Consider the following 27,805-nt stretch of genomic DNA (forward strand, 5'->3'; position numbering starts at 1 on the left):
AAAATGCTTACAGATATTATTTCTAATTCACACAACATATCACAATTCAATGTAATAAATCTATTTGAAAGATCCAAGGCTAAGGCATATTACTATCATTATGGTAACTCAACACCCAAGGGTGGAATCAGAATGTGAATTAAGTTCTCTCTGACCATTCTGGTTTTTAAACCTAAGCCATCCATGGCCTAAATGTTTAGTTCTCTGTCACCTATGTGAGAGACCTATATAGAGATGAGCTCCTGACTAGACTGGAGTGAACCAGTGCATGGATGATATCTCACTCTCTTTCTCTCTCTCTCTATTTCTTTCTCTCTCTCTCCACCAACCCCTTCTGTCACTTTGTCATTCAAATAAACACACAAAAACTTAAAAAAAATGAAGGCACTCTGACTCTTTAATATGTATGCAGTTTGTGTAATCCCAGCCTAATGAGAGACCAAAAATATGTTAGAAACTGTTTCATGTATTACATTTTAAGGAATCAATTAATATTCTGCAGCACTATATGAGCCAACATGAGCTTTGTAATATAAATGATGTTTAGCAGGACTGAACTAAAAAGAAAATAAGGAAAGTGGAAATTATATTATGTGACTTGAGTAGCAATGAAAAGGTTATTCTTACTACAAACAACTATCTAGTCATCTTGCCTGAGCTTTCATAAAATTGTTGACTGTCATTATTGAAAGAAGCCTTAGAGCTAATTTTATGTGAGCTAATCAGGCTCATATTTGTAAAGTGACATCCCAAGACCTCATATCTACTTAGTGTAGAGAGTCATGGCTTAATGTATATAAAGGTTTTAGGTCTTTCAGAGTCCTGACTGAAAAACGCAAGTGCATATGGTGAGTATTGAAAATAGATTTTATCATGTGCTGACTCAGATCCACAGATCGTAAATAACTAAAGTATTACATTGACAATAATTTGGAGGCTGCATCTAGTATCAGCAGGAAAAAATGCATTGATTCATTGCTGATGTCTGTGCTATCTACAGGAAATGGAGTCAAATTGCACATTTGCTCAATATTGTCTATTTCTGACTTCTGAAATGAAAAACTCTTGATTCCTTACCATCAGAGTGGGTAAATTCCAACACTACCATCAGAATATCTGTTTTCATGTCTTGACTGAACTGTGTCACTGAAGCTTAGTTTTCTCATCTATAAAATGGACTAATTTCAATTGCCTTGCGTACCTTATAGGATATCTGAGATAACTCAAAAGAGGCTACATCTAAGGATGTACCATGTCGATATAGGCACTTTTCTTTTTTTAAAGATTTATTTATTTGGAAGTCAGAGTTACACAGAGAGAGAAGGAGAAACAGAGGCAGAGAGAGAGAGAGGTCTTCCATCTGATGGTTCACTCCCCAGTTGGCCGCAATGGCTGGAACTGCACCGAACTGAAGCCAGGAGCCAGGAGCCTCTTCCAGGTCTCCTATGTGGGTGCAGGGGCCCAAAGACTTGGGTCATCTTCTACTGCTTTCCCAGGCCATAGCAGAGCCTACATCAGAAGTGGAGCAGCCAAGTCTTGAACCTGTGTGCCCATATGGGATGCTGATACTGCAGGTGGCAGTTTTACCTGCTGGCCTCAGGTACTACTTTTCATAGTTGAAAGCGCAGAAGTTACTGGGCCCAGAAGGATGGAAAGAGAAATCAAATTGAAGGCAGAAATAATAGTTTCATTTTTTTCTACAAATTAAAAGATTGGCCAGAAGTCTAGGTTTCTCCAGGAAGGAAGAGAGTCACTACTGATGTTCAAGTAAAGAATTTTGTCCCCTTAAGTGTGTTCTGAGTTTGATCTGATCAAATAGTGGTGAAAAAAATGTTAATTTTTTTGAATAATCATTTACTTTTATTTAAATATAAATATTCGTATTACCACGTTATTTTAAAACAATGCTGTAACAATGCTATAACAGTACCGCTATAACAATATAGATCCCATTTTTACCATAAAGATAAAAACCTAGCCAGGAGAAATTTCCTGCTGCCTTAACAGATTTTTAATGAACTTGCACCCATATTCTTACAATCAAAGGGCAAAATGGCCATCTGTATTTTTTAAAAATTAGTTTATTTATTTGAAAGTCAGAGGGAGAGAGGAAGAGAGGGTAACAGAATGAGGGAGGGTGAGAGAGAGATATGTCTTTCATCTGTTGGCTCACTCCCCAAATAGTTGCAACAGCTGGTGCTGGGCCAGGCTGAAGCCAGGAGGCAGGAACTCCACCTGGTGCTTGCACATAGGTAGCAGGAATTCAAGTGCTTAGGCTATCATCTGCTGTTTCCAGGTACATTAACAGGGAGCTGAATTGAATGCAGAGTAGCCAGGACTTGAAACAGAACTCTGGTAAGGGACTGCAAGTGTCCAAACAGCTGCTTAATCTGCTGAACCATGACCATCTCTATTAAAGGATTACTCAGGCTAGTCCAAAAGAAGAAACTGAATTATTCATAATCCCACAAAGTTGCTGCTGGCCTCTTACACCAGCTGTTTTCAATTAGGTTCCCTCTTTAGCCACCTCTAGGAAGTCTCCTTGACACCAGTGCTGAATCAGGTGCCCCTCCTATGTATTTTGCAGTTTCTGATTGGCTTACCAAAAATGTCAATAAATACGCATTGTTGAATTTCGCTTCCCCAAAGACTTGGCCTCACATTTCTGACCTGTGTTGAGAGATGTGCCTCCAGCCCCTACTCTGCTTGAGGTTGCCTGGATCGCTGCAGATGAAGAGGAGACATGCCTGGAACATGTAGCTGAGGCACTGGCTAATCTGCTGGGGGGATGGGGAGCTTCTCCCCAGAAGTGGCAGGCGGAAAGGAGGATGCCTGTGAGAGGCTGCGGGAAATAGGAATGAGAGCTGTTGATCCAGAGGGGAGCAGAACCCAACTCTGTTAATTCTTACAGGAGTGCATGAAGTGTTGAAGGTTAATTTTTTTTTTTTAAGGAGTGCAGTGGCCAGCTGTCTGGCTAACATTTTTATCTTTCTCTAGCTCAGGAATGATGCACGACCCCAGAGGCACACCTGGAAACCTAGTCTTCTGATAGTCGTGATGTTCAATGCCTCAGTGCCCAACCTACATAGATCCAGGGGAAGTCACCTGACCCCAGGGAACTCAGTCGTATCTTCCCTAAGCCACACCACTGAGCAGCAAGATGAGCTGAATCGGCTCCCTGCACAGCAAGATTTCTAAGATGGTGGCAGTGAATACGGGTAGGAGCCCCTAAGGCAGGCCAGAGTCTAGCAGGCTGTTCCTTTTCCTCTGGTTTTGGGGTAATATAGATGTAAGGAAAACGGTGCTCCCTGGTTTGAGGGGACTTAGGCTCCATGCCCTGCTTGTCCTGAGGCTTGGCTAGCCTACACTACCTCCTTGTTTGATTTCTGCCACCCATTTTGTACTGAATGGTTTGGTTAGGAGCAATATAATTACTTAACCTGTGATCCTAGGAAGATTCCCGCTCTTAACCACACACATACACACAAAATGCTCTCTTCTTAGTGTCTTTAACATCATAGCTTCCATGAAAAAACTGGGTAACTTTGAGAGGCACTAAAACTAGTCCAGGTTGCTGGGGAGTTTTTCAATATAGACCCTAATTTCTTTTTTTTTTCTTTTTTTTTTATCTTTTATTTAATGAATATAAATTTCCAAAGTACGACTCATGGGTTACAATGGCTTCCCCCCCCCATACCGTCCCTCCCACCCACAACCCTCCCCTTTCCCACTCCCTCTCCCCTTCCATTCACATCAAGATTCATTTTCGATTATCTTAATATACAGAAGATCAGCTTAGTATACCTTAAGTAAGGATTTCAACAGTTTGCTCCCACACAGAAACATAAAGTGAAAAATAATAGATGATTTTTTTTAAATGATGATGAAATCAGATCAGACCTATTGTCATGTTTAATCCCAGTGAGAGTCAAGTTGGGAATTGATAATTTCTTTTCTTTTTTTTTTTTTTACAGAAGATCAGTTTAGTGTACATTAAGTAAAGATTTCAATCGTTTGCACCCCCATAGAAACACAAAGTGAAATATACTGTTTGAGTACTCATTAAAGCATTAAGCCTCAGTGTACAGCACATTAAGGACAGAGATCCTACATGAGGAGTAAGTGCACAGTGACTCCTGTTGTTGACTTTACAAATTGACACTCCTGTTTATGGCATCAGTAATCTCCCTATGCACCAGTCATGAGTTTCCAAGGCTATGGAAGCCCCTTGAGTTCTCCGACTCTTATCTTGTTTAGACAAGGTCATAGTCAAAGTGGAGGTTCTCTCCTCCCTTCAGAGAAAGGCACCTCCCTCTTTGAAGACCTGTTCTTTCCACTGGGATCTCACAGAGATCTTTTTGCCAGAGTGTCTTGGCTTTCCATGCCTGAAATACTCTCATGGGCTTTTCAGCCAGATCCGAGTGCCTTTAGGGCTGATTCTGAGGCCAGAGTGCTGTTTAGGACATCTGCCATTCTATGAGTCTGCTGAGTGTCTCACTTCCCATGTTGGATCACTCTCCCCTTTATTTATTCTATTGGTTAGTGTTAGCAGGTACTAGACTTGTTTATGTGCTCCCTTTGACTCTTAGTCCTTTCATTATGATCAATTGTGAACAGAAATTGATCACTTGGAATAGTGAGATGGCATTGGCACATGCCACCTTGATGGGATTGAATTGGAATCCCCTGGTATGTTTCCAACTCTACCAATTGGGGCAAGTCAGCCCGAGCATGCCCCAAATTATACATCTCTTCCCTCTCTTATTCCCACTCTTATGTTTAACAGGGATCACATTTCAGTTAATTTTCAACACTTAAGAATAACTGTGTGATAATTACAGAATTAAACCAGTCATATTAAGTAGAACAGACAAAAAAAAATACTATGAGGGATAATGTATTAAGTTGTCCATTAGCAGTCAGGGCTATGCTGATCAAGTCACCATTTCTCATAGTGTCCATTTCACTTCAGGAGGTTTCCTTTTTGGTGTTCAGTCAGTTGTCACCGATCAGGGAGAACATATGGTATTTGTCCCTTTGGGACTGGCTTACTTCACTCAGCATGATGTGTTCCAGATTCCTCCATTTTGTTGCAAATGACTGGATTTCGTTGTTTCTTACTGCGGTATAGACCCTAATTTCTTTATTTTCACTTTTTTCCTGAGGATGTGGTTCACATTCTCTCTTATAATTCTTTTAAAGATTTATTTATTTATTTGAAAGTCAGAGTTACACAGAGAGAGAAGGAGCAGCAGAGAGAGCGAGGTCCTCCATCTGCTGGTTCACTCCCTAATTTGCTGCAAAGGCCGGAACTGCACATATCCGAAGCCAGGAGCCAGGAACTTCTTCCAGGTCTCCCATGCAGGTGCAGGGGCCCAAGGACTTGGGCCATGTTCTGCTTTCCCAGGCCACAGCAGAGAGCTGGATGGGAAGTGGAGCAGCCGGGACTTTAACCAGTGCCCATATGGGATACCGGCACTGAAGGCAGTGACTACCTGCTACGCCGCAGCGCTGGCCCCTTTAATAATGTTTTGGTATGCTTTATGATAACCAGATACTTCAGTAACTAATCCAGTGCCATGGGATCTAAACCACTCCCATGATATGGGCATTAATCCCTTTGCGTGGTGTTGCCTTCCTCACCTAACGGCTTCTCTAATGTTCTACCAGCTCAACGTTATCACAGTTAGAATCAAATTTTTTTTTTTTTTTTTTTTTTTTTTTTTTATTTGACAGGCAGAGTGGACAGTGAGAGAGACAGAGAGAAAGGTCTTCCTTTGCCGTTGGTTCACCCTCCAATGGCCGCCGCTGCAGCCGGCGCACCGCGCTGATCCTGGCAGGAGCCAGGAGCCAGGTGCTTTTCCTGGTCTCCCATGGGGTGCAGGGCCCAAGCACCTGGGCCATCCTCCACTGCACTCCCTGGCCATAGCAGAGAGCTGGCCTGGAAGAGGGGCAACCGGGACAGAATCCGGCGCCCCGACCGGGACTAGAACCCGGTGTGCCGGCGCCGCAAGGTGGAGGATTAGCCTATTGAGCCACGGCGCCGGCTTAGAATCAAATTTAAACATGAGTTTTGGTAGGGACACGCCATAACAACATGTACTCTTGTATTTCTCCCATTTTTCTTGATCTCTGTTGGAAACCTAAGAAACCTTAGTTACTTTTGATATTTCCCTATACTTTACCCTGACCCACCAGTTCTGTTAATTACTATATTTCCTGAATCTAGCAATTTCTTTCCATCATAATTGCTATCTATCACTCTGGTTCAGGCCAGGCATATTTGTCATCAGCATTCTTGGATTACTCCATAAGCCTCCTAACTGTTTCTATGTGCCTCCTGGAACTTGAGTGCTCTTTCTAAAACAAGAAATCATGTTTTATCCTTTCAGTGGTTCAATTGTCCTATGAAAATAAAGTTTACAAGTTCATATAAAGCTCTTGTTAGACTTCTTGGTGCACTTCATATTCTCGAGTTAATCCCTCTGCAATTCATACAGATCCTAAAAGTCATATACTCTTTCTTACTTCTGGCTCTTTGCATACGCTGATTCTTCTCTGTGGAACACTTTGTTGCCCCTCTTCAGCTGACTAACTTCTTAGTCTTCAGGGTTTAATTTAATTATTAGGTCCTCAAGTGGGTATTCTCTAAAACAATTTTGATCTTTTTGTTTCCACATGTCTCCCAAATAGCATGCATTTCACAATTATCATATGTTATCATAATTGCGCATTTGTCTTTTTTACTAGCCGTAACTCTATTAGAGCAGAGAGCTTTGTATAACTCATTAATGATTGGATTCATAATTATCAGATGTTTGTTACTGCTTAGTATTCATTGAGTGAGTGGATAGATTCTTTTGGAAATCAGTGGATTACATCCTACTCTTTAAAGTTCATCTTAATCTATTCTATAGATGTTATTCTGTGATTCTCCACGTGTTTGTGTAATGTACTTACAATTATTTCTTTTTTAAAGACTTATTCGAAAGTCAGAGAAAGGGAGAGAGAGAGATCTTCCATAAACTGGTTCACTCCCCAAATGGCTGCGATGGCCAGGGCTGGGCCAGAGCAAAGCTAGGAGCCAGAAGCTTCATCTAGGTTTCCTATGTGGATATAGGGTCCCGGGCATTTGGGCCATCTTCCATTGCTTTCCAGATGTGTTAGCAGGGATCTAGGTTTGAAGTGGAGCAGCCAGGACTTGAAAGAGGACTAATGTGGGATGCCAACACTGAAGACGGTGGCTTAATCGGCTGTACCACAGCTCTGACCTCCCTTACAATTCTTTAAGATATTCTTGAAGCTACTTGTGTTTTCCTTCTTTTGCCTAGCTTGAGTTATAGTTGTTGTTATCTTTTGTAATCCTCTCAAAGGGAAGAGTGTCTATCTTATTTACCTTTGTTCTCCCAGTACCCATCTCAGAGCCTTGTAGATAAGATATTTAAGCAACACAAGATAGCTTACATCAATTTAAAGGAATTCTCAGGTAGGCTTAACTAATAAACTGCAGGCATTTTACAGAAAGATAATGCTTTAAAAGCGATTACTTTTCAGAACACATAAGTATTCATGACTAGAATTAAGATAATTTAACTAGAGCATTTCTCCTGGTTTTAGCGTTTTGTGACTACTTTAGATAATGTGAAAAAAAGATGACTACAGTTTGAAAATATACTTTCCAATATGCAGCAGTTCCCCAACTCACAGATATCATGATAAAAATCGGCAAGTACTAGTTCTGCAATGTACAGGTTTATGCTAAATATCACATCTGATCTTTTTTCCACTGAAAGTCCATGAACGTCTGTGCATACACAGGATAATCATGTACATCGTGTCTTCTTGTCCACATGTGTGTCTGGAGGACTGGGTGAGCACTGAGATTTCCTTGGTTTTGAGTCTAGGATTTTATACACTAATTTATTCAAGCAGAAAGTAATATTCGAGTTTGGAACATATGTCAGAATCGGGAAATAGAAGTCAATGCCTAAACCTTCTTGTTTTTACAATCTTTTTTCTTTTTAAGATTTTATTTGTTTGAAAGGCAGAGAGACAAACAGGGACAGATAACTTCATCTGCTGATTCATTCCTCCATTATCCACAATGGCTGGGGCTTGTCCAGGCCAAAACCAGGAGTCAAGAACTCCATCCAGGTCTTCCACATGAGCGGCAGGGGCCCAGGAACTAGTTCCACCTTTTGCTGCTTTCCCTGGAGTATTAGTGGGGAGTTGGATCAGAAGTGGAGCAGCCAGGACTCACACAGATACTCTCATATACAATGACATTATGACAAACCACAGCTTCACATGACGTGCCATAACACTGGATGACGGTTACCATTTTATTCTTGACTAAATTCATGAACTTGACTTATTCTTGAAATTGTGGACACAGTATGCAGGTGAAGTCTGTTGACCAAATAACCTAGCCTTTCTGAATCTTAGTTTTCTCATCTGGAAAATTATGGGAAAGTAAGTTGTTTGGGCTTTCTTAATGGAGAGTTGACTAACACAAGGTTTTAGAATAGGTTTACTTATAAGTAATTATAAGTAATTATAAGTAATTTAATTCCATATATGGAATTAAAACAGAACCATTTGATAATTTCAATAAAAACTGGACTTAATGCTTTGAGGGTCCTCAAACTCAGTGTTACTTTTTTTTTCTCTCTCTTTTTTTTTTTTTTTTTTGACAGGCAGAGTTAGATAGTGAGAGTACCACGGAGAAAGGTCTTCCTTCCATTGGTTCACCCCTCAAATGGCCGCTATGGCCAGCGTGCAGCAGCCGGCGTGCTGCGCTGATCTGAAGCCAGGTGCTTCTCCTGGTCTCCCATGCAGGTGCAAGGGCCCAAGCACTTGGGCCATCCTCCACTGCCCTCACAGGCCACAGCAGAGAGCTGGACTGGAAGAGGAGTAACTAGGACAGAACCGGCACCCCAGCTGGGACTAGAACTCGGGGTGCCAGCACTGCAGGCCAAGGATTAGCCTAGTGAGCTGCAGTGCCGGCCAACTTTTTTTTTTTTTTTTTTTTTTTTTTTTTTTTTTTTTTTTTTTTTTTTTAGTACTGTGAAAAGCATGGTCTTTTCAGTCACATATGCAGGCTCCTTGTGGCAGGGATCTTTATTTGTATTCAGTTTTAGTAGCTGATCCTACATGAAGGAGGCATCTAGTACTTACTGGGCAAGGGAAGAGGTCAGTTCTGGCATTCAGCAGTCAGAGCAAAGGATCCCCTCCTTCCACACAGTCGTGAGCCTACCCTCAATGGTGCTGGGAAACCTGAATTTTCCCCGAGACTAAACTACTGTGATCCTGTACCATTTTTGTCCAGAGAGCAGCACTTTCAGCAACATTTATTGTGCCTCATGGCTGTGAGCAATACAAATTGAAATAGTTTGATCTGAAGAGCCATAGCCATGAGGTCCTTTTCCACGAATGTAAAACTGGGCAGTGGTCACCTGTGTCTTGAAACTGGTACTGCAGGGAATGATGCTATTTTTACACTTGTGATGAAGACTTCTGGGAGACTTGTACCTAGATTCTTGCCTTACATATTCTATGCTTAGATCAGTATCCAATAGTCCATGTCCCTAAACAGTAGCCACCTTGTTGGAATGTTGAGCTTGCACATGAATTTCTTTGGGTTACACATATACCGTACAAGGAAGAATGAGATAGATCCACAGAGGAGTAGATTGGAATTTTGGCTCCAGCGGTGTTCTAGTGATGTTGGGGATAAACTGATGCACATAGAAGAATATAAAATGACTGAGTTCATAAATAATGAAAAAAGGTATGCTGTTTGAGCTGTAAAGTAGCTTATAAATACATAGTTTTAAAAAAGATTTGGGGGCCGGCGCTGTGGCGCAGTAGGTTAATCCTCTGCCTCTGGTGCTGGCATCCCATATGGGTATTGGTTTGGTTCTAGTCTCAGCTGCTCCTAATCCAGTGCAGCTCTCTGCTATGGCCTGAGAAAGAAGTAGAAGATGACCCAAGTCCTTGGGCCCCTGCACCTGTGTAGGAGACCCAGAGGAAGCTCCTGGCTCCTGGCTTCCAATCAGTGCAGCCCTGGCTGTTGGGGCCACCTGGGGAGTGAACCAACGGATGAAGACCTTTCTCTCTCTTTGCCTCTCGCTGTCTGTAACTCTATCTCAAATAAATAGATAAAATATGTTTTTAAAAAAGATTTATTTGTATATTTGTAAGGCAGAGAGAGAGAAATGAAGATCTTCCATCTACTGGCTCACTCCCCAGCTGGCTGCAAAGCCCAGGGCTGGGCCAGGCAGCAGTCAGGAACCTGAACCTTGATCCAGGTTTCCCATGTGGGTATCAGGGGCCCAAGTACTTGGGCCATTTGCTGCTTTTCCAGGCTCAATAGCAGTGAGCTGGATCAGAAGCAGGGCAACCAGACCTACAACCCAACCCCATATGGGACGCAAATTTTGCAAATGGGGATTATCCTATTGGGCCGTAACATCAGCCTGAAAATATATAGTATTAAGTGAGTATCCATTAAATAGTGGCACTGAGGTATTCATAGTTCTAGCTTTCTATGATAGCCTGTTCTTGCCTATGTCTTTCTCTGCTCAGGGCACAACTGCAACATTGAACAGATAGAAAAAACCTGTCCAATGAAAGAGTAGAACCAATTTATTTTTCTGGCATGTTATTTTACTTCATTCCCTGTTTGCTTTTAAGTGTTCACAAAGCTTTAGTCACTGAATTTTTCAGATGCTCAGAAGTTTTAACTTACGATTGATTTTTATTTAGTCCCAATTTAAAATTTACAGAGATGTGTTGATATATTATTTCAATGGTAACCTGAAAGGAGGAGCTTGGAAATCCCACATTATGAGATCAAGTTCGGTTTCTTGGTACCCATTTCAATATTTTCTGATTCATACTTTGTACTGTTATTGTAGCACTCTTGCCTTATATGTATTGTGATGCTTATTTCACATGGATTAAACTGAGGATCTGAGAGGGGTGCTGATCTGCTCATGGTTACACACAAGCTAACAACTGCAATGAAAAATACATGCACTACGCATAACTGAATCCAAGGTTGTTTCCAAATCACAGCTGCCTCTGCTTTATTGTAGTAGTTTCTCATACATCAACATCAGCCAAAGCAAGACTCTCCATCTGCTCTTTGCCTAGGCTGTCAGTCTCTCAGGATATGACCTTGGCAATGAGGAAGGAGGCAGGAGAAATCCTACGAGCTACTAAACTCGAGTTGACCTGAAATTCTAGAGAAGTCAGAAGCAAAGAATTCAATGGAGTTGGCTGTCAGCAGCCTGCAAAAAAAGGAAATTTAGGTGCCAGAGTATGACACAAACCAGAGAAACAGCAGCCTTCTAAGATCAGCAGGGGTGTTGAGACTGTGGGCATGTGACATTCTGTGACAGAGGGTGTCATTGCATTTCTCTGAGGTGCTTATAAGAGATTAGAGACTTGTCAGAAAAGGGAAATGTTTTAAGCCAAATAAAAGGACTTAGAAAATACAAGGACATGTATAATTAAAAGAAAAAAAGATATTCTGAAGTAAATTTAGTGAGAATTGGACAACATTGCAGAAGAATGACTGTATCCTCTAATTCAATAATAAGAATGATAAAATATGTCTTCTGCTTCAAAGTCATTTGAATTGTCATGCTTTTGAGTATGCCATTAAATTAATTTATGCAAAAACAAAATTATCCCTTCCTTCCTTTTAGTCTCCTTTCATTTGAAGTAATTTTCATGTATCATGAAAAGGAAAAAGATTCTCAAGCTTTAGGACTCTCCATCATTTCAATTATTCCTCTGAGTAACTTTAATGTAACTTTGTAAGTTAGAATCTCTAAATATTAGCAATTGCAGACCAAGCAAGAATCCATCTTTTAAACGGTTTGGGAATCTACTTATAGAAAATATTCATCAAAGTCAACTAATAGATATGAGTTTTGTTCTCAAACTTATCGGAAACATTCAGAAGACTGGTATTGCCATACTCTGTGGATAATATAAAGGAATTTATTATACAGTTCCTGCCATTAAGAAGTTTATGGTCTCTTGACATGCATGCTTAAACAAGGAGCAAGAAATATTGGGTAGAATTAGATTATATCTCAGAGACTATTTGCAGTAGTCAGACTGGAAAAATATGCTCTGAAGGAGAGGAGGAGGGTGTGGAGAGCAACTCAGACTAGACTAAGTTACTGGAATTAAGACTTATTCTATACGTCTGCTCTCCCACAATATGGCGCTGAAAGGGAATAAACAACTTCTACGCAGCTGCCTCTCGCCAGCTTGACTGATGAGCTGCAGGATCTGATCTTGCTCCTGATTGGAGGAGAGCAGCGTGCTTGGCGTGTGGGTAGCAGAGTTGGGATTGGTGGAAGAGGACTATAAAGGAGGAGAGAGACAACATGCACCAGGAACATCCAGATAACATCTGAGCAGCCCCTGAGAGAGCCAGCCAGTGGTGTGCCGCTCCCCCGCGGAAGTGGGGAAAGTGGCATGGGGAGCCGCCCCTCCACGGAGGTGGAAGGGTCAGCAGCCAACCCGGGAAGGACCAGCAGCAAACCCGGGAAGGGCCGAGCAGACAAAAGAACAGTGCAGGGTCCTGTGTCGTTCCTCCGCAAATGGGGGAGCGACAGGAGGGCTTCATGGACAAGTGGGCTTCCAGTGGAGTATTCAAGGAAAGATAAGATAGGGATAAAGAAAGAGAAAGACTCTTAAGGTGGAAGGACACAGGATCAGGAATGAGAAAGTCCTAAAATAGGTGATAGAGTACGTTGATTATAATTCGGTATTAGTCCAATTGTGCAGAATAGCAGAAGGTAAGCTTCTATAGCAGGTACATGGTCAGTATTCACTATGTGTTTGTAGAATGAATGTGTAATTTTACATACATTCTTCACTACTCTGTGTGCTCTTCGAAAAATGTTTCAGGTTCTCCATTTCTCTGACTCTTCATTTATAAATGAGCAACAACATAATCAATTTTAAAGTATTATTGTGACTACTATATTCATGTAAAGTAATAAGTGCAGTGCTCTAGTAGAAAATAAACACTCAACAACAATCTCGCCTCCTGTTGTATTTGTAATCTCAGCACATTGCTCAATCTTTGCTCAACATTTTTGTTAAATCAAAAGAATGTGGGAAGTTAGCAAAGGCAGGGAAATAAAGGTGTATTTTAAGATAGTGAATAAGTTAGTCTAGTGGGTAGTGAGGGCTTAAAGGGAAGTAAAGGGAGATCAGATTGTAAAGTTTATTGCAGAGCAACCGGAGGATTTGAGTTAGAAGACCAAGGCCATATGGTGCCATTAAAACTTTTAGCAAGTGAGACTTAATAAAAGAATTAAAAAAAGAAAATTTAAGAAAATAATCTAACAGAAGCTAGAAGCAGCCTCCAGAGTTTCAGGAATGTTATAAAGAAAACAGAAGATGCCTTTATTTCAGAAGAGTTTTAATTTTAATTTGTTCCTAAACATCTTCTGGGTCCCAGTACTTTAAGAAGCAGCTCAGGTCAATCCAGGTCAGAAGAAATGGGATAGACATCTGAGCCTCCCTTCAAATGAAGCTATGTCATTACTTATCGCTCCTTCCCACGATTAAGCATTCTCTAATTCTTAACTCTGATTCATCACATTGTTTTGTGACATGTTCACTTATACAAGTCTGTGGTTATTTACATCAGCTTCTTTCCTACACACAGAAATTTCTTGTGTGTGTCACCACTTTCCCCTGCCCTTCTCTGCCTCCTCCTGCTTCACTGAATATTCACCTGGGTTCAGCTCTGAGCTTAATTTTTATTCACCATTTTCACCCAATATGATCACCTGTTGGCTTGGATCATAGTTCTAAACCTAGCAAGGCCTTGGGTTTTGTTTATTTCCTGCCGTTTTTCCCAAGCACTGTACAGAATCAGATATATGAATGTTACTTATTTATCTATCCATTAATTCATTCTATGAATTTAATAAAAATATATTGAGAATATTATGCTTCAGGTGTATGAGGTATTTTGGAGAGAGAATGAGAAATAAATGTAGACATGTCTACTTTCATGAAGGTTGCAGTCTTGGTGGGTCATAGACATGAGCTGAATGGATTACAATATATAAATTTGCAACAATGATAATTGTTCATTGTAAATTATAATGTTCTTTCTGTAGCTGTGCTATTTCCAGCCAACTCTTGTAAAATTAACACTTCCTGAAATTTATTTCTGTGGTATTTTATATGTAGATATAGGAGATAAAAGGGGCAAGTCTATAAATCAGTATGATGATTGGATTCATTAACCCAAAATATATTTACTAACTATTATGTTCTAGACTCTGTGCAAACATTATTTTGTAGAATTAGAAGAGAGAATGTCCTAGAATAGAATATTAAGAATTGCAGCTGGCACCGCAGCTCACTAGGCTAATCCTCTGCCTGCAGCGCCGGCACCCCGGGGTTCTAGTCCCGGTTGGGGCGCCAGATTCTGTCCCAGTTGCCCCTCTTCCAGTCCAGCTCTCTGCTGTGGCCAAGGAGTGCAGTGGAGGATGGCCCAAGTGCTTGGGCCCCTGCACCTGCATGGGAGACCAGAAGGAAGCACCTGGCTCCTGGCTTCAGATCGACGCAGTGCACCAGCCACAACGTGCCAGCTGTAGCAACCACTTGGGGGGTGAACCAACAGAAAAAGGAAGACCTTTCTCTCTGTCTCTCTCTCTCTCTCTCACCGTCTAACTCTGCCTGTCAAAAAAAATTGCAAATACCTGAAGGAAGGGATGTCTGGATTATCCAGAGGAATATCAAGTTGTCATGGAAGATTACTGACATGTATCCCAAAGACAAACCATTCTGATTCTGAGTTAATGACTTTGCATTCCTTCAGTAAAAATGCCTCTTCCCATGCCAATCCTCTAGTTCTTCTGCTAGAACTAACTTTTTAAAACACCTGACATTCCTATAGCATGTATTCTTAAAAATTTTCATTGCTCTTCAGTGAAAATTGTTCTTAAGGATGCTTTTCTCAATATAATCTCAACCTACCCTCTAGGATCATGTCTTTCTGGTCTCCTTCAGACTCCTGTACTCCTGCTACAATACATTCCTCACTTAGTCTTTGAGCATTCAATTTCTTCTGCCTAATAGATCTTTCCCTTCCATGATCTGCTCCAGTGCCTTAGCTTAGAGAAATCCTATTCAGCTGGCGCCATGGCTCACTTGACTAATCCTCAGCCTGCGGCACCGGCATCCCATGTGGGCGCCAGGTTCTAGTCCTGGCTGCTCCTCTTCCAGTCCAGCTCTCTGCTGTGGCCTGGGAAGGCAGTGGAGGATGGCCCAAGTGCTTGGGCCCCTGCACCTGCATGGGAGACCAGGAGGAAGCACCTGGCTCCTGGCTTCAGATTGGCACAGCGCTGGCCGTAGAGTCCATTTGGGGGGCGAACCAATGGAAGGAAGACCTTTCTCTCTGTCTCACTGTCCAACTCTATCTGTCAAATAAAGAAAAAATAAAAAAGAAGTCCTACTCAACCATCAAAACCCATGTACTGTTTGTACATCCCATGTGAAGCCTGGTCCATTTCCTCCAGCCACTCTGTTTTTCCTCAGTGTTCTCAAGACTTTTTTCTCAATGTTCTCAAGGCTCTAATTACTTTTTTTTTATAGCTTTGGATTATAAAGTTTGTTTTTATAGCCGTCTTCCCCATTAAAGAAAAGATTGTCTCTTCATGTGTCCAGAGCTTAGCATAGCAGCTACACATAGTAGTAGCAATTTGATAAATGTTAAACAAATGAAAAGTGCATTTAATGATGATTAATAACTTTAATATATTTTATAATGTCCTTCAAACACCTTTAACAAAGCAATTAGCTTTTTTTTTTTAAAAGGGATATTGAGGTGGATATTATGATATAGGAGATTAAGCTGCTGTTTAGGAAGCCACATCCCTACTGGAGTGTTGGCCTGAGTCCTGGCTACTCCTTTTCCAATCTAGTTTCTTACTAATGTGCCTAAGAAGGCAGCAGATGATGGCCCAAGTATTTGGTTTCCTGCCACGCAAGTGGGAGTTGCAGATGGAGTTCCTGGCTCCTGACTTTTGCCTGGCCCAGCCTCAGCTGTTGAAAGCATTTTGGGTGAGAATCTTTTCTCTCTCACTCTAAGTCTCTCCCTCTGCCTTTCAAATAAATAAATACATTTTTAAAAATATAAAATAATGCAGAAAAGAGGTGAAGGATATGAATAGAAAAGCTTCAACTATAGGAGCTATTTGGATTTCTTTAGTAAAACATCTATTAACCAAGCAAAGTACAGTGTGTGTATTCCACATTCTCTGATTCAACAATTATAGTCTGAAAACATTAAATTGCATCTGGGTGCAACATTGTGGTGGAGCAGGTTAAGCTGCCACCTGCAATGTTGGCATCCCATCTGGGCACTGGTTTGAGCCCTTGACTGCTCCATTTCTGATCCAGCATCATGCTAATGCATATGGGAAAGCAGTATAAGATGACCTTAATGCTTGGGCCCCTAAACAAATATGAAGAACCCAGATAAAGCTCTTGGCTTTGGTTTGGCCCAGCCCTGGCCATTGTGGCCATTTGTGGAGTGAACCAATGGATGGAAGGTCTCTCTTTTTTTCTCTCTCTCTCCTTTCCTCCATAACTCTGCTTTTTAAATAATTATTTTCTTAAAAATTGCATCTGAATATGTACATATTTTTAAATGTCATTATTGCCTAAACAATATAGTAGAAAAATATTTATCATTTGCCTTGTATTAGCTGTTATGATAATCAAGAGATGATTTAAAGTACAAAGGAGGATATGTGCAGGTTGTATTCCAATACTATTTTATTTTATATGTGAGATTTGAGCATCCATGGATTTTGATATCTGTTGAAATCAATCCCCCATAGATACTGAAGGATGATTAAATTAATGAAAGTAAATTTTTTGTCTTAAAGAAAGGCTATAAATAAAATATTGGTAATGTTCAGATAATTCTGCTTAGATAAGGAGTTTCAACTGAATGATAGTTCAATCCTAAGCATTAAAAATAAAAACTTGAGTAGCAGGATTATTTCTTATACCATCTTTGAATTTCTTATAGTACTTTATTACTTGCATAAATTAGATAATTAGTTACATTTTCAAAGAGCCTATGTGATTTAGCTGGGCTGATAAATGCACGTGTGTGTGTGTGTGTGTATGTACTAAGTCACTAAATTTATTCTTGATATTCAACATCATAGGTTTATATTTTCATGTAACCACTCCTTTTCAAATTATGAATTTATCCTGCTTCTTTATGATAATGATTTGTAAGCATCTTGCAAAAATACTCCATAAGTATTCCAATAGTTTTTGTTACAACTTATGACTAAATTCCTGCTTAATACCTAACCTTTTTTCTTCCTTACACATTTTTAACAGATTTCCATTGGGGATATGCAGTCTGTCTTTTTACTTATACTTTCTTGATTTTCATACCTTCTCTCTCACACTATGTGAATTTAATGAGCTGTTTATACCGATTTCCTAGGCAGGATGACAGATATCCCAACTCCTGTGCAATGGATGTTTGCATAATCACATTTCCTCAGAGATGTCCAGGCCCATACTCCCTGTTCTTTGGTTCCTATTATTTGAGACATCATCCTCAAGGGTGCCATAAATGAATCTTTCTTACTATTTTTACCACCTGAATATCAAGAAGCACACATATTCCATCACAAAATGAGCTTGACAGCAGTTCCCCATTAAAGAGCTTCAGAAATGCCCTCTCACCTTGGATGCAGAACAGTTTGATCTTGTTGAGTTTCATTCATGCACAAATGGTCAGATAGACATGACTTTCATTTCTCCAAAGAATATATAATGATTATTTTTCTCAATGTTCATAGTGATCATTGACAATCACCCTCACTGATACTCATTTCTTCTGTGTGAACAGTTGTCTCTAGGAAAGTGGTTGACCTAAGTTTAGAGGAAATACTAAGTAGTAACACTTTTAAGACTAAGATAAGTGAAGGAGCATTGAACATCGATGAATCAGTGAAGCAGTGGATGTTTGTTGTCATTTCTCTGATTTTTTTTTTCTAAAAATGGGGCCTTGCCTAATTGATTTCTATGCTTTTCAATTCAATATCTTCCAATTCATGCTCTATTCTGGCAGATTCACACTTTTAATGATTTTTTTCTCAAAACAAATATAATTACAACCCCCTTATAATTCTTAATGGTTATCATAAATTCAAGATATTTTGCCACAACTAGGTCCTTAAGTTATTCTCGGTATCTAATTAAGAGAAACTAGAAGCTTTAAGGTGGAGTCTATTTTTACTCTTCTGCCATCAAACTCCCCAAGTTGTTATCAATGTGTTTATCTTTTCTTTCTCTTAGAATGGAAGAGCTGGCATTCTTACTCTCTCCACACTTCATATTTCATCCATTTTTACTTTTAAAGGGGTATATTCAGTGTTTTGACATGTTAATATTAAATTTGAAGGGTCAATTAAACTGTCCAGTGGAGATATCAAATAAAAGAACAATTGTGTGTCGGGGGGGACCCTAGGAGTTACTTGTACATCTAGTATTATTTGCAGCTATGATGGCCTTGATGAATGTAGATGGAAATAGAATGTGTGGGACTGTTGATGGGTGCTCTGTCATCTACAGCTTCAGCAGAGGAAGAAATGTGCCACCAATGAGAACGAACAGCCAGTAGGGTAGAAGTAAAAGCAAGAGTTGTGATATCATAAAATTCAAGAAAAGAAAGTATTTGAGTGGTCTAAAATGCTTCTAGTGTTTAAGATGAGAACCGATATGTGACTTTACATTGATAACGATATGGTGGATGGTCCTTGGTGTCACAGTGAAGTAGCTGAGTCTTGGGGACAGAATTAGAGGCAAAGAGTGAATTATAAGGTGCACTTGTAGAAGTAGAAGCACTTGTCATAGGAACCTCCTTAGAGAAACTGGTATGGAGGCATCAGACAAAAAAGATAATAAAACATGGGGAAGGTAAAAGGATAATTTGTTTTCCTTGCTTGTGGGCTCTTAGAACATTTTTGTATATTGAGAAACTGAGATATATAGAAATTAGTGGTACAGTGATCTGCTTCTTATGATCCTTTTTTCCCTCTATTGTCCTTTTTCTCTTCTGGTAACATCTCATCAGAAATTACTCCTGTTCTAGTCTATTTTATTTTAAAGGAGAAGAAACATTTCTCAGAATAGTTCATGATGCCTTTTCCAACTTCTGCTTGCTCCATCCATTGTCTTCTAGCTTCAGCCTGTGACACAGTACTAAACGTATTTTTTTTTTTTTGCTAAATCAAATGGAAACCTTTGGTCTTTATCTTACTTAGTACCTCAGTATGGTAACATTTCTCCCTTAAAAATATCTTCTCTTGGCTTCCTTGTCACCTCCTCCTCTGATTTTCTTAGCTTTCTCTCTTGGGTTTCTCTTCTTTAAATGTGATGTTACTCAGACTCTCCTTTCTCACTATATGTTTTCCATGGATAAAAATTGACTTTCAGGATGATTATTAGTTGGAATCTTATGAATCTATACAATATTTTGAGCCAAGATATTTAAGATATTTTCTTAGTCTGTTAGGCTATGATAGCAGAAAACTTTAGGCTGAATAGCTTATAAACAACAGAAATGTGGAGTCAATGTTGTGGCGTAGCCAGTTAAGACACCATATGTTATACCCGCATCCCATATGGTGCCAGATCATGTCCTGGCTGCTCTATTTTTGATAGAGCTCCCTGCTAATGTGCCTAGGAAAGCAGCAGAAGATGGCCCAAGTACTTGGGCCCCTGCTCCCACATGAGAGACCCTGGCTCCTTGTTTCAACTTGGCCCAGCCCTGGTTATTGTGACCATTTGGGAGTGAACTAGTGGGTAGGAGGCCTCTCTCTATAACTCTACCTTTCAGAATAAGTAAATATATTTTAAAGTATTTTGTTTTATTTTATTTTATTTTTTTTTTGACAGGCAGAGTGGACAGTGAGAGAGAGAGACAGAGAGAAAGGTCTTCCTTTGCCGTTGGTTCACCCTCCAATGGCCGCCGCTGCAGCCGGCGCACCGCGCTGATCCGATGGCAGGAGCCAGGATCCAGGTGCTTTTTCCTGGTCTCCCATGGGGTGCAGGGCCCAAGCACCTGGGCCATCCTCCACTGCACTCCCTGGCCATAGCAGAGAGCTGGCCTGGAAGAGGGGCAACCGGGACAGAATCCGGCGCCCCGACCGGGACTAGAACCCGGTGTGCCGGCGCCGCAAGGTGGAGGATTAGCCTATTGAGCCACGGCGCCGGCTCAAGTAAATATATTTTAAAACAACAACAGAATTGTATTTCTTGGTTCTGGAGACCAGAAAGTCTAGGATCAAGTGCTGGAAGACTCAATGTCTGGTGAGGACTCACTTCTTGCTCCTTAGACGGTATCCTTCTTGCTGTAATCTCACATGGTAGAAGGGACAAGGGATCTCTCTGGAGTCTCTCTTTTATAAGGCTCTCATCCTGTTCATGGGTGTTCTACTCTAATGATATGATTACTTCCCAAAGACTCTACATCCAAATACCATCACATAAGAGTTAGATTTCAATATACAGATTTTAGGGTACATAGACATTCAGTCTATAGCAAATACAAACACATATATTCATTTTTCTACTCTATTTCAATTACAAACAAGTACTTTGAAGGTTTTTAAAGATCTATTTTATTTGACAGGCAGAATTACAGTGGGGGTGAAAGGGAAAAGAGGAGAGGAGGGGGAAGGAGGAGAAAGGGGAGAGATCTATCTGTTGGTTTACTCTCCAAATGGCTGCAATGGCCAAGACTGAGCAAAGCAAAAGTTAGGAGCAAGGAACTCCATCCAGGTTTCCTACATGGGCTCAGGAGCCCAAGTACTTGGGCTATCTTCCACTGCTTTCCCAGGAACATTAGCAGGGAGCTAGTCTGAAAGTGGAACAGATGGGATTTGAACCAGTGCTCGTATGGAGTGCTGGTGTTGAAGGCAGCAGCTTAACATGCTGCACCACAATGCTAGCTCTCATACTTTAAGCTTAATACAATAAAGATAGTGCATCTTACCTCTTACTATGATCTTTCTCCTGTATTCACTATTTCTTTTTTTTATGTGATAGGCAGAGTTAGACAGAAAGAGAGAGAAAGGTCTTCCTTCCGTTCGTTCACCCCTCAAATGGCTGCTACTGCCGGTGCGTTGCGCCGATCTGAAGCCAGGAGCCAGGTGCTTCCTCCTGGTCTCCCATGCAGGTGCAGGGCCCATGCACTTGGGCCATCCTCCACTGCCTTCCCGGGCCACAGCAGAGAGCTAGACTGGAAGAGGAGCAACTGGGACAGAATCCGGCGCCCCAACCGGGACTAGAACCGAGGGTTCTGGCGCCGCAGGCAGAGGATTAGCCAAGTGAGTCGTGGCGCCGGCCAGTATTCACTATTTCTAAGACTGACACCATAACCTAAAGTTTTTCAACTGTAATCCTCACACTTTCCTCATCTCTTCTTCCTTTGCCACATATAAACAATCAATCATAAAGTCTTGTTAAAGCCAAATCTTGCAGGTCATTTGAATTTATCTAACCTTCTCTACTCTGAAGAAAAAGGCAGGAGACAAAGGCTATGTTTTCCTTTTCCCAGATATTCCTTTTTGCTCTGTATCATCAGAACTAGATTAGATTCTAAATATTCACTGGACTATTCTCATCTATGTGCCTTTCAATGTGAAGAAGGATAATAGTACACAAGTGGCAAAGAGTTAGCCTTCATTTCTAGACTTGAATATATTTTGGACTGACAATTTGAAACATCTTTGCATTAATACAGAAGCAAAGAAAATGTAAAGCATGAAATCATTTATTTGGGTTTTGAATGAGGTCACTGTATGAAGAATAGATTGGAATAAAGGTTGAGGGGAAAATATAGGAAATATGAAACTTATTTTAGCAAATAATCAAGAAAGCCGGAGTTTGGGCTTAGGCAAAAGGATTTTTATGTGTATATAAACTTCTACCCTTTAAATTTCTATGATTGTTAAGTCACATTGAGCTCTTAAAATTCTACCTCGGTTTTCTCAAAGTCATTTCTGATAGTTAACCTCATTTTCACTAGCTTCCTAAGAATTGGGAAGACCTTTATTTTTTGTTTAGCTAGATTCTTTTTTTCTTTCCACACACACACACACACACACACACACTTTGGGTGACTATTGATTGAATGTTTTAATCTTCTCATAATCATGTAACATTATTGGAAATTTATAGCTATAATACAGATTTTTGACATTGCTTCAAAAATGTCTTGAGTAAATTATCAGAAAGCATAAGCAGAATTTATTCTAACATAAATCTTTAATGTAGAACTAAGAATTGTGTTCATCTCAACTGTTAGAATAAGAATTCATGTTATCAATACAATTATTTTAATTAAAATTTCAAAGCATAACAGCCTTTTTTCAAATGCTGTGTTCTCATTTAAATGCTCATAATAGCTTTTAAAGTTTAAAGCATTTAATTATTTAAAGATTTAAAGTAAAGCTTGAGAAAAGAGGCATAATATGGTGAACTTTACTTTTATAGGTAGTATTGGAGGGCTTAGGGCCGCCAAGAATTAAAGAGAACTCTAGGAATCTGCATGGATGACTACTAAAGAAGTGGGGTGGTGGTGGTAGAATTCAATTCAACTGTGTGAATGAGACTTCTTTGACTTAGACTCAAGTTTTATATAGGAAATGGTTACCTTCTATCACTTGATACTAAATCTGGACACCATGCAGAGTTGCATTACTTTCTATGAGCTCAAAATTACAGAATATATTTGAACTGAGCATACCATGGAACCTGAGCAAGTAATCTGATCAGTTTATCCTGTGACTCCATTGCAATTTCTAGGATTCGGACATGAAAACACATAAAAGAATGTGCCAAGTCAATTCAGAGTATTGGTGGATGTCTTACATTAGGTCTTGGAACAGAAACTGAGGACAGTTGTCAATTATCCATCCCTTGGAGTATATGGATCCAAGGAGGTTGTGGGTTGGAGTGAGATGTATATAGGAAAGGGAGCTTAGGGCACTGTGATATGGACAGGATAATTTTAGAGGCATGGCTGGATCTTAGATGATAATTTTAACTGTTATCTCTGCTTTTGAGTTATCAGTACATAGTTTACATAAAGATATCTAAAAAAATCATGATACTTCATATTTATATTTTATAGTTCTTAATGTGTTTTAATTGTATTTTATTTGTATATATAAATTGAATAAATCATTGACTTTAAACCAGAAACAGGACAGACAGATATGCTAGTAAATGCTTGTTGCTTGACCAAAGCTGGTATAAACAAAAGCACAATTTATGTGTTCCATTTTGTCTTCTTCTTTTGAATACAATAGGCAGATCACCAGGAGTCTTCTGTATTTGGCATGATTCAATCAGGAATATAAAAATGTGCATTTTAAACACTGGGGATTTGATACAGGGAATTGGTTACAAACACTGAAAGACTAGAAGAGCAGAGGAGAGCACCAAGGTAATACAGAGATAATAACTACAAGAAGCAACTTCTACCCTTAGTAAGGGAGGTGAAAATGTATTTGAATGTATCAGAATCTAGGTGCTCAGCTGTCTAAGGGAGGGTCATATCTAGTTGTTGCTAGGCATTTGAGGCTGAGATCTGGGAGTGCCAAGGGAAACTGAAAGCTGGAATCAAGCTGACAGAAATGGGAAAAACCAAGAAAAAAGTCCCTTCTCTCTACCTCCTCCTCCTAATACTTCTATAGTGTCTCTATTGACAGAACCCAATAGGAAACTAGCTAACTTTGAAGTCTGGAAAATGTAGTTCTGAGGGCTATGGAGGAGAAGAAGGATGGGTTGGGTAATGAAAAATAATGTATAAAATTCTGCATATCCGTTTTAAAGAAAAACCAGACCAGCTGTGAATTACATATAAAGTAGCTGTTGCCTCAGGATTTCTTTTTTTTGGTTGAGGTATCATTAGCCACCACTTGGTGAGTTCAGCTGCCTTTTCTATTGGAAACTTTAACTTCAATTCCTTAGTTTTCCTGACTTGCTTTCCAAGCACTTTCAAATAGTTTTTTTGTTTTGTTTTTGTTTTCTTCTTCTTCTTCTTCTTTTTTATTTTTTTTTTGGCAGGCAGAGTGGACAGTGAGAGAGAGAGACAGAGAGAAAGGTCTTCCTTTGCTGTTGGTTCACCCTCCAGTGGCTGCCGCGGCCAGCGCACCTCACTGATCTGATGGCAGGAGCCAGGTACTTCTCCTGGTCTCCCATGGGGTGCAGGGCCCAAGCACTTGGGCCATCCTCCACTGCACTCCCGGGTCACAGCAGAGAGCTGGCCTGGAAGAGGAGCAACCGGGACAGAATCTGGAGCCCTGACCGGGACTAGAACCCTGTGTGCCGGTGCCACAAGGCAGAGGATTAGCCTAGTGAACCGCGGCACCAGCCTTTTGTTTTCTTCTTGAATGATACCATTTTCCTGTTGCTACAACCCTGAAATTTTGATTACACCACCCTTGGAAAAAGATTCTGCCTCTCCTTTCCAAATTGTTTTCCTGCCAGTGCTCTCCTGTCCTCTTGATTTTCCGGCATGACTAGGTCAACAGGGTCTACTGCACTTGGGCCATTCCCCACTGCACTCCCAGGCCACAGCAGAGAGCTGGCCTGGGAGAGGAGCAACCGGGACAGAATCCAGCACCCTGACCAGGACTAGAGCCTGGTGTGCCCGTGCCGCAGGCGGAGGTTTAGCCTATTGAGCCACGGCACCAGCCAACACATTAGTCCAAATTTTGTTTTCCTAAGGGGAAACAATTCAAAGTGAGAATAAATTCTAAGTACACAGATTTAATCCTGAATTTTATGCTAATAAAATTAAAGGCAATTTCATCAGTGCTATCCAAAATATGTGAGTGTATCTGCCTTAGGCAAAACAAATTTTAGAATCTATTTAATTTTAGAATCTACTTAATACTATTGGTTGAATTCTGTAATTAATGCAGAGTTATTCTTAAGTGTTGATACTTAACTGAAAAAAAATGATCCCTGTTAAATATAAGAGTGGGAACAAGAGAGGGGAGAGATGTACAATTTGGGACATGCTCAAGCTGACTTGCCCCAAACAGTAGAGTTAGAAACATACCAGGGGATTCCAATTCAATCCTATCAAGGTGGCAAGTATCAATGCCATCTCACTAGTCCAAGTGATCAATTTCTGTTCACAATTGAGCATAATGATAGGTCTAAGAGTCAGAGGGATCACATAAACAAGACTAGTGTCTGCAAATACTAGCTGATAGAATAAAAAAGGGAGAGAACAATCCAACATGGGAAGCAGGATACACAGCAGACCCATAGAATGGCAGATGTCCTAAACAGCACTCTGGCCTCAGAATCAGCCCTTAAGGCATGCGGATCTGGCTGAAAAGCCCGTGAGAGTATTTCAGGCATGGAAAGCCAAGACATTCTGTCAAAAAAAAAAAAACAAAAAAAATAAGGACCTAAATGAAAGATCTCCGTGAGTGAGATCCCAGTGGAAAGAACAGGTCATCAAAGAAGGAGGTACCTTTCTCTGAAGGGAGGAGAGAACTTCTACTTTGACTATGACCTTGTGTAAATAAGTTCAGAGTCAGTGAACTCAAAAGGCTTCTATAGCCTTGGCAACTCATGACAAGAGCCTAGGATGATTACTGATGCCATTAACAAGAGTGTTAATTTGTTAAGTCAACAACAGGAATCACTATGCACTTACTCCTTGTGTAGGATCTCTGTCCTTAATGTGCTGTACCTTGTGATTTAATGCTATAACTAGTACTCAAACAATATTTTTCACTTTGTGTTTCTGTGTGGGTGCAAACTGTTAATCTTTACTTAATATATACTAAACTGTTCTTCTGTATATAAAGGGAATTGAAAATGAATCTTGATGTGAATGGAAGGTGAGAGGGAGCAGGAAAGGGGAGGGTTGCGGGTGGGAGGGAAGTTATGGGGGGGGGAAGCCACTGTAATCCATAAGCTATACTTTTGAAATTTATATTCATTAAATAAAAGTTAAAAAAAATTAGAATCTCTTTTATATATCTGATTAGTTATACATAAATTATACACATGTATTTATGTGCTAATATAGTATACAATAATATATACAAGAAATTTTTAATACATTAGATTCTAAGGGTCACAGTAAATGAATAATTATCACAACAAAATTCTCATGTTAATATGATATTAAAACAAAGATAACAGATTCAATGTAGTTCTTAGATTTAGTTCTTTTTTTATTTATTTTTTTATTTTTTGACAGGCAGAGTGGGCAGTGAGAGAGAGAGACAGAGAGAAAGGTCTTCCTTTGCCATTGGTTCACCCTCCAATTGCCGCCGCGGCTGGCGCACTGCGGCTGGCGCACCGCGCTGATTCAATGGCAGGAGCCAGGTACTTATCCTGGTCTCCCATGGGGTGCAGGGCCCATGTATCTGGGCCATTCGCCACTGCATACCCTGGCCACAGCAGAGAGTTGGCCTGGAAGAGGGGCAACTGGGACAGAATCCGGCGCCCTGACCGGGACTAGAACCCGGTGTGCCAGCGCCGCAAGGTGGAGGATCAGCCTAGTGAGCCACAGCGCCGGCCCTAGATTTAATTCTAAGAATATAATAATTTTCCTTTTGTTCTCCGTTTCTTCCCATCTTTCCTCTATCCTTTCTTCCCCCTTTACTTCTTTCTTTGTTTTTAATTTTTGAAATAGAATTATTAATTTACATTAAAGTCAAAGGCTTAATGCTCCACTAAATAAAGAATTCAACAAGTAAAAAGTAAAATATTCATAGTTCAGCAGGAATATAGGCAAGAACTATAAACAGTAATCAAATGAAAAGGTGTGTATTTCACTCACACAGCCAATTTTAAAATAATCATAAATCATCAAAATTATAGTGGTATATCTATAAATATTCATTACTACATAAAAGAAAGCATAATATTTTTCTTTTTGGGTCTTATTTCACTTAGCTTAATGATCTCTGGTGGAGACCATTTTGCTGCAAATGTCAGGAATGTATTCTTTTTATAGCTGAATAATATGCCATTATGTATATTTACCATATTTTATTCATCCAGTCATCCAATAATCAGCTGATGGAAATCTAGGTTGGTTTTAAATCTTAGCAATTTTGAATTAATTTGCTATAAACATGTCAGTGTAAGTAAATTCTTTCATATATTGCTTTCATTTCATTTGGATATACTCCCAAGACTGGGATAGCTGGGTCATATGACAGCTCTATTTTTATTTTTCCGAGGAATCTCCATATTCTCTTCCATAATTGCTATACCAATGCACATTCTCACCAACAGTGTATTAGGGTAACTTTTTCCTCTACATTCTCACCAACGTTTATTATTTTTCAACTTTTGGATGATAGCCATTCTAACTGGGATGAAGTTATACCTCATTTTTTTAAAGATTTATTTTATTTATTAGGAAGTCAGAGTTACACAGAGAGAAAATGAGAGGCAGAGAGAGAGGGAGGGAGAGAGGGAGGGAGGGAGGGAGGGAGGGAGGTCTTCCATCAGCTGGTTCACTCCCCAAATGGCTGCAATGGCCAGAGCTGTGCCGATCCAGAGCCAGGAGCTTCTTCCAGGTCTCCCACGTGGGTGCAGGGGCCCTAGCACTTGGGCCATCTTCTACTGCATTTACAGGGCATAGCAGAGAGCTGGATTGGAACTAGAGCAGCCGGGACTAGAGCCGGTGCCCATGCAGGATGCCGGCATTGCAGGTGGCAGCTTTACC

At 40.2% G+C, this 27,805-nt stretch overlaps 1 long non-coding RNA gene across 10 annotated transcripts in view; it reads left to right on the forward strand.

The window, feature by feature from the left end:
• The window catches only part of LOC138850538 (uncharacterized), a 118,506-nt gene extending 92,545 nt beyond the window's left edge, over window positions 1–25,961 (forward strand). For 8 of the 10 annotated variants that reach the window (XR_011390406.1, XR_011390410.1, XR_011390405.1 and 5 more), the window contains one exon: window positions 2,998–9,043. This is a non-coding gene — a long non-coding RNA (uncharacterized lncRNA). Of the gene's footprint in view, window positions 1–2,997; window positions 9,044–23,402 lie in introns of those variants that run through there. The other 2 variants (XR_011390402.1, XR_011390404.1) reach the window with 2 other exon arrangements.
• Window positions 25,962–27,805: the final 1,844 nt, after the last annotated feature.

The sequence above is a fragment of the Oryctolagus cuniculus genome, chromosome 1 (genome assembly GCF_964237555.1).
Source record: "Oryctolagus cuniculus chromosome 1, mOryCun1.1, whole genome shotgun sequence".
Lineage (NCBI taxonomy): Eukaryota > Metazoa > Chordata > Mammalia > Lagomorpha > Leporidae > Oryctolagus > Oryctolagus cuniculus.